Raw genomic sequence first — 13,461 nt, forward strand, 5'->3', positions numbered from 1 at the left:
TGCTTTTTTCTGCAAATTGAATACTTCTTGTTAAATTGGCGATAAATTGTACCGTTTCGTTGACATTTGCGAAAGATGTTGATATTTACCTGTAAATCCCGTCTAAAAGGCATTTGTTGCATCAAAATACGTATTTAATATAAAATATAAACTTCTTTCTACTAGTATGTGAGTGGTCATCCATCAACTTGAGCTGCTTTTAGCAAAATTTGCTAAAAACAGTCTTTCCGTGTGTACAGAGTCTAGCAAGAAAACCAAATTAAAGTGAATGGGGTAAATAAGTTTAATGTACAGGGTTTAGTAGAATGTTACGGTGTCTAGCAGTCACATATAGTCTTTTATGAAGTGACAATCATTCTGATGCAAAAATGACACAAGATATTGATTGTTCACTTCAATAATTACTTAAATTCATACTATATAAAATAAGAATGTGTCATTCAAGGTAGCCATTTGCTTTCATACAAAAAAGTAGGACTTTATTTAGATCAAAACAAATATAGTCAATTCATATATTATTTTATAATAATATGTTTTTGTTCTTTTTTATGTTGTTTTTGTGAGAGGAGGCTAGCTTAGACCCACAATCACATGCTTACACACTTAGCGCATGAATATAATGCATATAATGGTCTCATTGGCCTCCTGTGCATTATCTCAATTAAAATATAAAAATGATTGCATATTCTTTGGTATCATTCAATGAATTACTGAACTCAAATCAAATAAGTCACCATAATATTTAAGGGCATGACTGGTGACATGTCCGGGGTCCGTACTCTCAGAGCCTGAAAGGGCGGATGGGCCCTCATTAAGCATAGAAAAGAAGAAGACAGGTCATAATTGATCAGGCACTTAAAAGATTATGCACGAGCGTCATTTTCTACAAATTATGTTGATGTAAAGAATTGATGAATTATATTATATATGCAATAAAATATTATTAAACTTATTGTTAACAATGCATAACTTGAACATGATTTGATATTGTTTAAGACAAATTATAGAATTCTACACTAAAGTTGTCAGGTTGGTACCAATCTATAATGATTCTACATTTTTCCTCAAAGTCACGCATTAAAAGTGGTCGAGCACACGACGGAAACGGTTTACTACCATTGATATTCATGCTACGGATAATGTTTCTTAATTAATGCACCATTTTTATCCTTTTAAAAATGATAAAATGTTTCACTTTACGATCCCTGCTCCTGGCATATATCGTTATTTCTTCATCAGCGTACGTGTATGCTCAGCTGGTACTTTATTTAGTTTATTTTTGAAGAAAATATAGAATTCGTTTACCTACTACACCCCGTACACTTGCTAACAGTGTTCCATCTACACCCAGTACAATACCGTGCTAGACTGTACAATGGCAATGTCGTTTTTCGCAAATTTTGCTAAAAGCCGCTCGAGTTGAAGAATGAGCACTTACATACAAGTAGAAGGAAGTCTATATATTGTAATTAATTCGGGTTTCAATACAACAAATGACTTTTGGACCCGATTTACTGGTAAATATCAACATCTTTGCAAAACTCAACAAAAACGTAATAATTTATCGCCAATTTAACAAAAAGTATTCAATTTGCAAACAAAAGCAAAAACTAGTAGTGCTCTAAACCTTGACATATTTAGCTTCATAGAATTGTTGAGTTTGGAAAAATCAATCAAGTTATGATGGAGAAATAAGTTGAAACATTACCTTGGGTGAACTCGACGTAACCCTTTTTACTTTCATTTTCATAGTTTTGGGGGGCTATATTCGGTGGACGCTGTACAACAGTAAAAACGTTTAAATCCAAACTGGGATTTGAACCCAGGCCTTCTGTTACAAAGTAACAGCTGTTCTACCATTAAACTATTTGGATGCAAAACTGTTACTTGTTGTTACAATCAACATTTAATTTTGTTTAAGACTTGTCAATCAATAACTCAAAAACATTGAAAATAGTGTTTGAAGTTAGTTTCTTTCTTGGTTATTACTAGTCACTTGTATGGTAAAGTTACAATGTACATAACTGAAACATAACTTTCGTTTGAGGCATATGGTTCAATGAAAACTAGAATTTATTGTAATGCAATTAAAGTTTACATTTTATTATTTTGATTAACCCTTTAATCTTTTACATGTCCAGGAACTGGATTGATGTATTGATATTTTTTCATATTGTGTCTGCCATACCTTAAGGACTGCGACGTAGTCTCTTGTGCGTCTGCTGCTCATGAGGACGTAAACAAGAGGTAGTTGTTTCGTGCAATCGCCGCTCCTTACAAAGGCATGGATAGAAAAAAAGGCTTGTGAAAGGTTCCCTCACAACCTTAAATGTCCCATAAAGGTACCATCTCTTCGCTTTCTTCAGTATGGCCAATTGATCATTGCTAGCAAGAAGCAGATGACGGCTCTCACCAACTCTCACGTCACCTGATAAAAATGAGCCAGTAGGAAGTCATCTTTCACCTTAAATAAAAGCAAGAAAATTTGCTGAAACTAAGGCTTTGTGTTATCTTTAGAAATAATGAAAAGTAACAGAAACTATGATTATCTAATGCCATGAAATCTCAATTTCCATCTGTCAAACTGAATATGGTCCGACATTTACTAAATCAAACAATTGTTGCGATGCTAAAACGCTATGTTGGAATCTTTAACAGCATGCGTCATTACAAGGTTTAAAAATGTCGAATTACACGATTTATTTTATCAAACGTACACATACCTCGAAGTTGAGATCTGAAGGTTCTTCCGGGCGAAGTTGTTGTCTCTAGCAATGTAGTCAGTGTATGGCTTTGACGTCAGACGGTTGAATTATCACGTTAGAAACTTTGTCAACTATACTACCTGCCGAAGTAAACACTTGTTGTGATGCATGTTGTGCTGCCTGGAAATAAATGCATGTATGTGATATGAAATCAGTCGGAACATTACAATGTTTATCTATTCTCATTCAATGTATATTTTCTACGGACAAAATGATATGCTATTTCATACATTTGTATTTACAATTGTGTCTTACTAATGCAGAGCCATGTTATGAAGATTTATTTATACATGTACATTTCTCTTAACAATGCAGTTTTGCAGGACGTTTTTTTTTTCCATATATACCTGAAATGGTGGTAAACATTATTAATAAGATACTGTACTTTTTTTCTAATTGTCTTTACCTCTTAAGTTATCAACATCCTAGCTTTGGCTGAAGGCACGCTACCATGGTTCTGATCCTTTCCACCAGAGAAGAAGTCGGAGCCAAGAGCTGGGCACATATTATTAACATAGCGCACACTGCATCGCCATGTAGAAGAAGTTTTATTCCTACCCTGGATATATTTCAAATATAAAGTCAATAATTGTATTTAACTATTATAATAAATGCTTTTATACGTAAGAATGGAAATCAATCATCTTTAAAAAATTTATCCGTCAATGTGTAATTAATGATAAAACATATATAGAGTGGACATATTTAAAGGTATTATATAACCCAGTGTTATCTAATATTTAAATGCAGCATTAACTTACACTTTTCATATAAATTACAAAGAATCTATAGGTGTTGTATATTTGATATCAATAACTACCTTGAAGTTGTATGTGTATCCTCGTGAGTCTGTTAATATATCTTTACCCCTCTGTGAAGCACCTGTCAGTATTTTGTAAGTCACAGGCGTATCTTTGATTACAGCATCCAATAACACAGGACCCTTGCCACTGAAAAGGAATACATACCAGTGTTTTTTTCCACCAAAATATTTGGCGAAATTCAGCCCCATTCCCCCCTCAAAGCCTAAATTTCCCCTTATATGGCAGCCCGAATTTGCCTGCAATATACATATTATAATAACTGTCAAGGATATGATAGCAAGTCTAAGTCACAGTATAAAAACATTCATTTTTGTCATGTACAAAGATAAGGTTATAATAAAAAAAAACTGTAATAGTAAATAATCTGATCTTAATTATTAGGTTTGTATATAGTTTATAAATAGGCAAAACTGTTCTATATATTTATCAGTTATATGTGTAAATCAAAGTTTATTTATTTTAACTAGCTATCAGTTTGCCAATGGCACAAATGCAAGTGACAGTATAAAGATGTGTTAATACTTCCTTTTGTATAGAGAATCGGTGTCTGCAAAATTATACATTATTAACTAGCCAATGTTATGGTCATTTCTCTTCTGTTAAGAACATTTTAATGTTAATTCTGAAGTCTTCATTTAACTTATTATTTGACTTACGATTCTAGGACGTCATCCCTTTCATAATAGGAGTTGTCAGCTAGAATAGACCTTGAACAATCAGCTAGATTCATAAGCATAGACATCGTAGTTCTCACTAGAAAATGTTGTGTTGACTGATGAACTGACCACATAACCCGTCTTGTTGCATGACTCATCTGACTGGTTGGAGTTCTCCGCAAAAGACTGAAGAGATTCATCGGCAGGCTCTTCTCTAGCAGTGGCATTACATGGCTGACAAATGAAAGCAATCTCCAGGTCACCCCTCACAGCTGACCTATAGTTGGCGATCGTTATACCTGTAATATAATGTTTTCATTCAGTCGACTACCTTAATTACAAAATTCAACATAATTACAATCAATATTTTACCAATAAATTGAAATATACCATAGTCCTTCACAATAATATTTATTTCTTAAATGCAGTGGAGTATTTGTATATGAATGTACATATTTTTATGGCTATAGATAAGTGAACTATTTTCTTTTTATTGTAAGAAAACAAGACGGTTTAAAATTATTCAATATTTTCGGGTTTTCCATTTAACAAAACAATTAAACATTTTATGTTAATTAAATGTAGTTTAATTTCAATTATTTTTATTAGCATATAAACATATAAATGATTCTTTATTGCCATACATTCAATTGTGGCGGTTACATACAACATGATAAGAGCATGAGCATTTATACATCGATCTTATGTTTATTTTGGTAGTATCATTATATCAACATATATCTAAGGCCCCCACGATTACACATTTAAACGGATTCGTTTCGTTTTTCATTCATAAACGTTTACGATATTGTTTACCGTTTAATCGAAAATGACTATATTGTCTTACAAAATTTCTTAATCATTGCCTGTATTCATGTATTTTATCAATTCTAGTGGTTTATTCCAAAGTAAACAAACGGAAAATGGGTGTTTACAACCCTCCACACAGCATTAAGGGGTTACAATGCAAAAAATGTGTGCTGACTCAATCGTGATGAGCCCTTTCACATTCTTTATTTGTACATGTATTAAAAATAGAAAGAAAGACATCATTTGGCGACTCAAATACATGATGTCTATAGTACATAGAGGTACCACCGTTTAAACGGTATCGTTTCGGTTCTTAGCAATCGTGTAAACGTTTTCAAAAAATTGTAAACGTGGGAGCCTTACATATATCCCACACAACTGTTATATCAAAAATTAACAGCAACGAAAAAGACACAAGACCAAAAAAGACCCCTCCTTTTCCAAAAAAAACCAACAAAACAACAAGCAATTATCATAGTATTGCAAGCAATCCATAAGTCCCCTACCGGTAAGAGCCCAAGCAACATTCTGAAGGGCCATTGGCCATTCACTTAGGTTCCTATTTTAAGTAAATTTGTCGAAAAAGTTCTTTAAAAGTGATCACAGGAAACAGTTTTTATGTACAGACAGACGGACTGAAGGACACTCTAAAGTTATTTTTTAAACATTCCTGTTATCAAAATATAACATTTTTTAAAATCTTATCATGATTGAAGAAGTTGGAGTAAAAATTACCAATTTCTCAAAAAAAGTCTAAGTTTCAAAAGGGGCATAATTCTGGAAATAGTCTTGCTAGAGTATTGAACACTCACAAATGTTGAGTGATAATAAGAAACATTTATATGAAGTTTGAAGTAGATACATTCAGAAAAAGAAGTTATTAAAAAACAATGTTTTTTTTCAATGAAAATTTTAAGTTCAAGGAGGTAATTCTGAAAAATTTTGTGCTAGAGTTGTAAACCTTGTCACATATGATGTGGTTGATGACAAGCAATTTATATTTAAAGTTTGAAGAAAATACCTTAAGAAATAAAGAACTTATAGTGAAAAAACTTAAAAACTAGAATCAGAAATCTTGAAATTCAGTCTATTTGTTGCCATAGCAACAAGAATTTTCAACATAGGAAGATAAGAAAAGAATGTGCATAATTTCTCTACCCATATGTCAAGTTTCATAAACACATTTTCAGTACTTTTTGTGTTATCACTGGATCCAGGTTATGTGTAAAACTTGCCATATTTTCAGTCTATTTGTTGCCATAGCAACCAGAATTTTCAACATAAGGAAAGAAAAAGACGTGCATAATCTCCATACTGTCATCTATCCATATATCAAGTTTTCATAAAAATTTTTTCAGTACTTTTTGCGTTATTCGCGGGATCCAGGTTATGTGTAAAATTTGCCATATTTCAGTCTAATTGTTGCCATAGCAACCAGAATTTTTAACATAGGAAGAAAAGAAAAAGACGTGCATAATCTCCATACTGCCATCTATCCATATATCAAGTTTCATTAAAATATTTTCAGTACTTTTTGCGTTATCGCGGGATCTAGTTTTTGGACAGACGGACTGACGGACGGACAGACGGACGGACGGACGGACGGACAGACAGACGGACGGAGGGTAAACCTAAAGTCCCCTCCGGTAAACCGGTAGGGGACTAAAAACATGACACTTAATTGATTTGATACAATGACCTAAATTACCGAGTTGATAGTCGATAAGTGGATACTGTACTGTTGTGGATACTGTACTGTTATATGCATGGTATAAATTGTTGTTAATTAAATATATCATGACACGTGCCTTTTGTTATTAAATTAAACACATAGTGATTAATGACACATGAAAAATATTTGCCTCTGTGGTTGGATACGTATTTAAATTGAAATTATACTTATCGCGTGAAAATCTTGCCAAAGGTTGTTATAAAATTTTATTTTCCAAATGTCAAATTTGTTTTTATGGTGTACGGTCAAATATATGAAAAAATGTTGATTAAATACAATCAATACATTCAATACGTTGACTTGTATTATAGTGCAGAGTACTGGTTTTTGTGCACTGCACTTCAGGTCATTATAAGAAGCATGCATACCAAGTTTGAAGTCAATCCAACTTACAATGACTGACTTGTGCTCTGGACAAGCTTAATGGGACGTGGACGACACCGACGCCGCCGACAAAAGTAACCCCTATATGTCGCCTTTTTTAAGGCGACACAAAAAGCATGTATGTATATACAACTCCTTTGAGAATGGACCATAATATTACAAAACAAGATTGCATTTGAGAAAAATGCTATGCCACCGCATTAATACAACACTAAATAGTAGTGTAGGAACATATTTTATTTGTTTCTATACAATTTTGAAGATTGTCATAATGCATAGATCCCTAACCTATCTAATTTTTATTATGAGATTAGTGGTTAAATCTGTTGTTAACTCAATAAAAGATCAGAGTAGGAATATATCAATGCACTAGAGTCTAGTGAATTTGGTGGTGAAGGTCATATTACACACAGCCTAAATTGCATGACTACATCAAAGGACAACACAGACACTTTGTCAAAATCTAGGTCAGCTGAAATCAAAGTTCATTTTACATCTTAAAGGAATAGGAATGGATGGATTGATGTCTGTCTAATATAAATATTCATCTTTTAAAAAGAGGAACCATGGCAGTTTTCCTATTGACATCAACCCTATAACAGAGAAATTCGTGTTTTAAGACACTATTTTTTACTTGAGAAATAAGTTCATGGGCGCCGCCATTTTGGCGTTCTTGTCATTCTCGCGAGGACAGACGAGACCGAGATTGTGACGTGTAATACCCACTTCCGGTATAGGTGTACACGCTGTTGTGGTACAACTGAAATATATCTTGATGAAGAACTTATTAATTTTATTGCGTACATTATATATTATTTATGAAAAACATCATATGGAACTGAATTGCTTTAATTAATTTAATTGAAGACGCCGCAACATTAAATTATTATTTCTCTTCCGATATTCAAGCTTGCTGGATGATCCCACCACATGATTTTTAAGCAATGACTGCTTAAACTTCTTCAAATATGACGATAAATTCTTTTATTTCTGTACTTAATTTTTTCGCTAGAACAAAGCTGTCCACAATAGGGTACATCGCTGGTCAATGTATCTTTTTTTTCCAGGGTAAAATATCAACTAAATCCAATATATATTACAAACCAAATTCCTTTCCCCGACAGATACGCATTTCTACTACCGTAATTTAATCACAATAAAACAAAAATCATAAATCTACTTAATATTAAATGATTATTGGTAACTGAAAAAAAATGTGTTGCTATTTTATGACGTTGCTGTAATTTACTACAGTATAATTTGACAGGTGTGGGAACTAATTTCCCCCTAAGGTCATTCAGTTCACTGATGAAGCGTAAAAAAAAATAGATGTCTATTTCGTCCATTAGAATATTTGACAAGGGTGATTAACCAATTAGGGAGGGCAACATTGTGCATGATCAAAAGGTCTGTCGGCAGTACAGAGGCATACAAGGAGCAATAAAAAAATCATCAGTAACACACAGTGTGACAGGAGCATTTGGTGCAAAATTAGAACAATTAAAATGGGAACAATGACCGCAGTAATAGACATTAAGTAGTAAGAACCAGCAAATTGTGGTGAATAAATTATGCAAATTAGGACTTTTGAGCCAGCCAATAAAAATGATTTGGGCCTGCAGTTTAAATTAGCTAACGATTACGGATGCACAGCATCCAATACGTTGAAAGACAATGTGTTTAACAATTTACTTTTCAAAAGAGTTTGCTTAATATTTTTGAAAATGAGTACATCAATTATAACATATGTTCACCACCTTTAAATTTGAAAGTCCAAGAAATCAAAACTGCAAAAAAAATTTAATTATATGTACTATTAAGAACACGTTGTAGTAGGGTTTTTATAATGGGAAGTGGCTAGCCGTACGGGCCCCGTTACGGCTAGCCAAAAAGTTTTAAGCCGTTACGTGAGTCACTTTACGACTAGCAAGGACACGTTTGTATTGGCTAGCCGTACGGCATTTTTCAAAATTTTATGGAAGTCGAAAAATGCATATGTTATTTTATGACTTTAAGCGAGGATTTTAACCAAAAAACAGCATTAATTGTCTTTGGATGTTAACTTTTTTAGAGATTAATCGCCTTGATCGCTATATATATCGATCTTTGTTCATCGCAAGATGTCGAGAGAAAAAATAGCCTTTGTGCTTGCATTTACACCAATTGAAATAGTTTACAAAATTTTGAAAATAATCCTTTTTTGTTTCATTAAGTTTAATTTTCGACACCTTTTATATGAAAAAAAAAAAAAACAAACACTGAAAATGATTGTTGTTAGGCTCTTGATAATTGCGACAATTACCGACGGTACTGTATAGAAGTTTGTTCATCAAGGAAAGTTTGCACATGCTCCGTGAAAGGCATTCTAAAATTCTATTGTCAGTCCCTGGATAGGTTTTTAATCAAGGCTAATTTGATTGACTGTGCTTTTTATGTTCGATATTTATCTACTGTTTTGAAATTATATAATTATTTTTTGCATTTTTACCGTTTTTTTTTTTTTTCATTCAATGATCTTTTTATTTATTTATTCCACTCCGATCATTTTTTATTCGATCCATGTGCTTAAAATTAACAAAAAATGATTTAATAATTCATACAAATAAAACAACAAATGATAAGCATGAAAAAATCAACAATTTTATAACGTTTGACTTCCATATAATTTTGAAATGTGCCGTACGGCTAGACAATGCGTACAGTGCGTCCTGGCTAGTCGTTTCGTGACTCACGTACGGCTAGAACTTTTTGGCTAGCCGTACGTCTTCTTTATTTTTTATTTTTGTTTTTTTTTTGATATTGTTACGTATTTTGAACCATAAAAAAATCTCCTCTACACCGCCTGTGAAAATTAAATTGTTCTGGTCATTAATTAATAACTTCCTTACGATTCAACTAGATTTATCATGAATCTAAAGATGTGGGGGAAATGACATCACGCGCACCTGTTTTTTTTATACGGTCAATAACACAAAACATGGCCGCGCTGGACTGATTTGTAAAATCGGTGATTTAGCGATTTTAAATTTTGTTATCATTCGTTTAATATTATTATTTGGCGGCAGAAAATTTGCAGACTTATTATTTATAGTATTCTTTTTCTGAAATCAAGTTTTTATTCTAACCTTGTCTTTCCCTTTAATCTATACACATGGTTCAAATATCATAGCTGTACATCAAAGGACAAGAAAGTAGGTCACATCATCATAATCTAGGTCACCTGATACCAAAGTTCAATTTTACAACTAAAACTGTGCAAATGGTCAAAATTTCATTTGCTGTACATCAAAGGACAAGTAAGTAGGTCACTGTCCCCTTGGGCAAGGCAAATTTTGGACCCAAGGGTTTTATTCAAAAACAATCTTGTGATACAGGTCCACCAAACAACATTTAAAGTCAAATATCTAAGCTGTAGCTTTCTCCCATTCGGAAACATTTGTTTTATTTTTTGTTTTTACTATGTGTACATAATGAGAATCATTGCCCCCGGCCAGGGCCAATTTTGACACCAGGGGAAAAATTTGAACAACTTTGGTATAGGACCTATAGATGATATTATATAGCAAACATCAAAGCTCTATGCCTTGTACCTTCAGATAAAAATATCTTTTATTTTTTTTACTATATGTACATAATGAAAATCAATGACCCCGGGGCGGAACCAATTTTGACCCCTGGGCTATAATTTGAACAATCTTGGTAAAGGTTCACTTCGCAAAGTCTCATGCCATATATATTTAACCTCTAGCCTTTGTCAATTCAGAGAAGAAGATTTTTCAAGTTTTTACTTTATACATATAAAGAAAACTATCGCTTCTGGGGCAGGGCAATTTTAACACTAGGGGCATAATTAAAACAACTTTAGTAAAGGACCCATAGATGATATTATATACCAAATATCAAAGCTCTAAGCCATGTACCTTCAGACAATAAGATTTTTTAATTTTTTACTATATGTACATAGTGAAAATCAATGACCCCTGGGGGTGGGGCCAATTTTGACCCCAGGACTATAATTTGTACAATCTTGCTAGAGGTTCACTACATAATGTTTCATGCCAAATATCGTAACTATAGCCTTTGTAAATTTAGAGAACATGATTTTTTAAGTTTTTACTATATACATATAAGGAAAACCTATGGCCCCCGGGACGGGTGTAATTTTGATGCTAGAGGCAAAATTAGAAAAACTTTGGTAGAGTACCTATATAGATGATATCATTTAACAAATATTAAAGCTCTAAGCCTTGTACCTTCAGACAATAAGATTTTTTGATTTTTTACTATATGTATAAATTGAAAATCAATGACCCCCGGGGTGGGGGCAATTTTGAACCCAGGGCTATAATTTGAACAATCTTGCTAGAGGTTCACTACACAATGTTTCATGCAAAATATTTTACCTCTAGCAGTTGTCAATTACTAGAAGAATTTCTTACTAGAGTTTTTACTATAAACATATAAGGAAAACCAATGACCACCGGGGCGGGGCCGATTTTGACCCCAGGGCTATAATTTGAACAATCTGAGTAGAGGTCTACCAGACAATGCCTTATGCAAAATATGTAAGCTCTAGGCCTTTTGGGTCTTTACAAGAAGGTATTTTTAGTTTTACTATATGTACATATAGTTGAAAATCAATGACCCCAGGCGGGGCCGATTTTGACCCCAGGGCTATAAATTTGAACAATCTTGGTAGAGGTCTATCCAGACAATGCCTTATGCAAAAATATCTAAGCTCTAAGGCCTTTTGGGGTTTTACAAAAGATTTTTTAAATTTATTCTTATAATTCCTTTTGGTTGCCATGGCAACCAGATTTCTGCATGGATGAAATTCTTTGAACAACTTTGGAAGCCCTTTACGCAAGGATCAATCCTGCCCAAGTTTGGTTGAAATTGGACTAGTGGTTTTCACAAGAAGATTTTTTAAGTTCACTATATAATCTATATAACACACACACACACACACACCACACACAAACAAACACACACACAGGTGAAATCGCTATATGCCACCGCATCGCAGATGCTGCGGTGGCATAAAATGCCATTTTACAAAATCAAGAAACTTATAATTCATTTTATATTTGCTTTTACCCTTTACAAAAAATAATTTAAAAAAATCCTTTTACAATTTTTATTCCAAAAATACTCTATTAAAGTCAAAATTTGAGGAATTGCAAGACCATTTGTCTGTTAATAATATGAACATATAACACACGAATGTCTAACCTGTATTACATTCTGTGTTGCCAGTTTCACAGCCCGCACATGAGTGATTGCTGTTCTTCACACATGTTTCCTATTGGTGTAGGTTATGAAACCCTTGTACCTAAGGATGCGGTGATGATGAGTAGCGACAGCTCCCATATAGTCGACTAAAATTGTGACGAGTTGACCACAGGACGAGTTGACCGGCTTGTGTCTATTTCATGTCTTTATTTGATATAAATTAGAAAATATATTTTCCTAAATATGAAAATGCTTTAACTCATGATGTCTATTTTGGTACCGTTACATTACTGTAAATCAGGAACAAAATAATGAAATTTTTTTTCTTAATGAACTTTACTTTGGGAAATATGTATAAAGACTTATCCACCGATTTATATAACAGCACTGCTTACTCTATGGTGTTTTCTTTTTTTCCACATGTACCTCTACAAGCTGTCGCAACACTCAGCCCTTAACTGTGTTACAGGTATAGAACCTGAAAGCGAGGAAGAGAGAAACGTTTTAATATAATTTAATATAGCACATTTCTTTTCACATTTTTCTCTAGCAAAACCGGATACTATCTTTTTTCTTATTCAGGAAAATAAATTGGATTAATTATCAAGTTAAACAGCACAAGAAATGTACAAAGATATTTGTTTTAAAATCATCACCCTTTTTTAAAAAATAAAGTTGTTAATTAAACAAAAAGCACATTACGTTAACTAGTTTTTGATGGACAACGGCTATGCTGATTAATTCTGATATCATATATCTTTTTTTTTTTTATTCTTGCAATAATAATTATTCACATTATTTTCTTGAGTAAAAAGTAATGATGGCGCCCTGAAGTCGCTCACCAAGGAAACAACTGTTTTTCAGTGTTATTTTTTCAAATGAACTTGCTGAGAAGACCAGTTCCAGCTCAAACTCTTTACTTTGCCCTTCTAGTTTTGAAATATTTTGCCCTAATTTTTGGAGGCTTTGTTAAAAATATCTATGTTTGCAAGTGTGTCCATAGTCCTATAACATAAGATGCTTCGTTAGTACTACTACCACTCAACGTCTTATCGACT

This window comes from Ruditapes philippinarum, unplaced genomic scaffold (assembly GCF_026571515.1).
Source record: "Ruditapes philippinarum isolate M1 unplaced genomic scaffold, ASM2657151v2 ctg14697_1_1_1_1, whole genome shotgun sequence".
In the NCBI taxonomy this organism is placed as follows: Eukaryota; Metazoa; Mollusca; class Bivalvia; order Venerida; family Veneridae; genus Ruditapes; species Ruditapes philippinarum.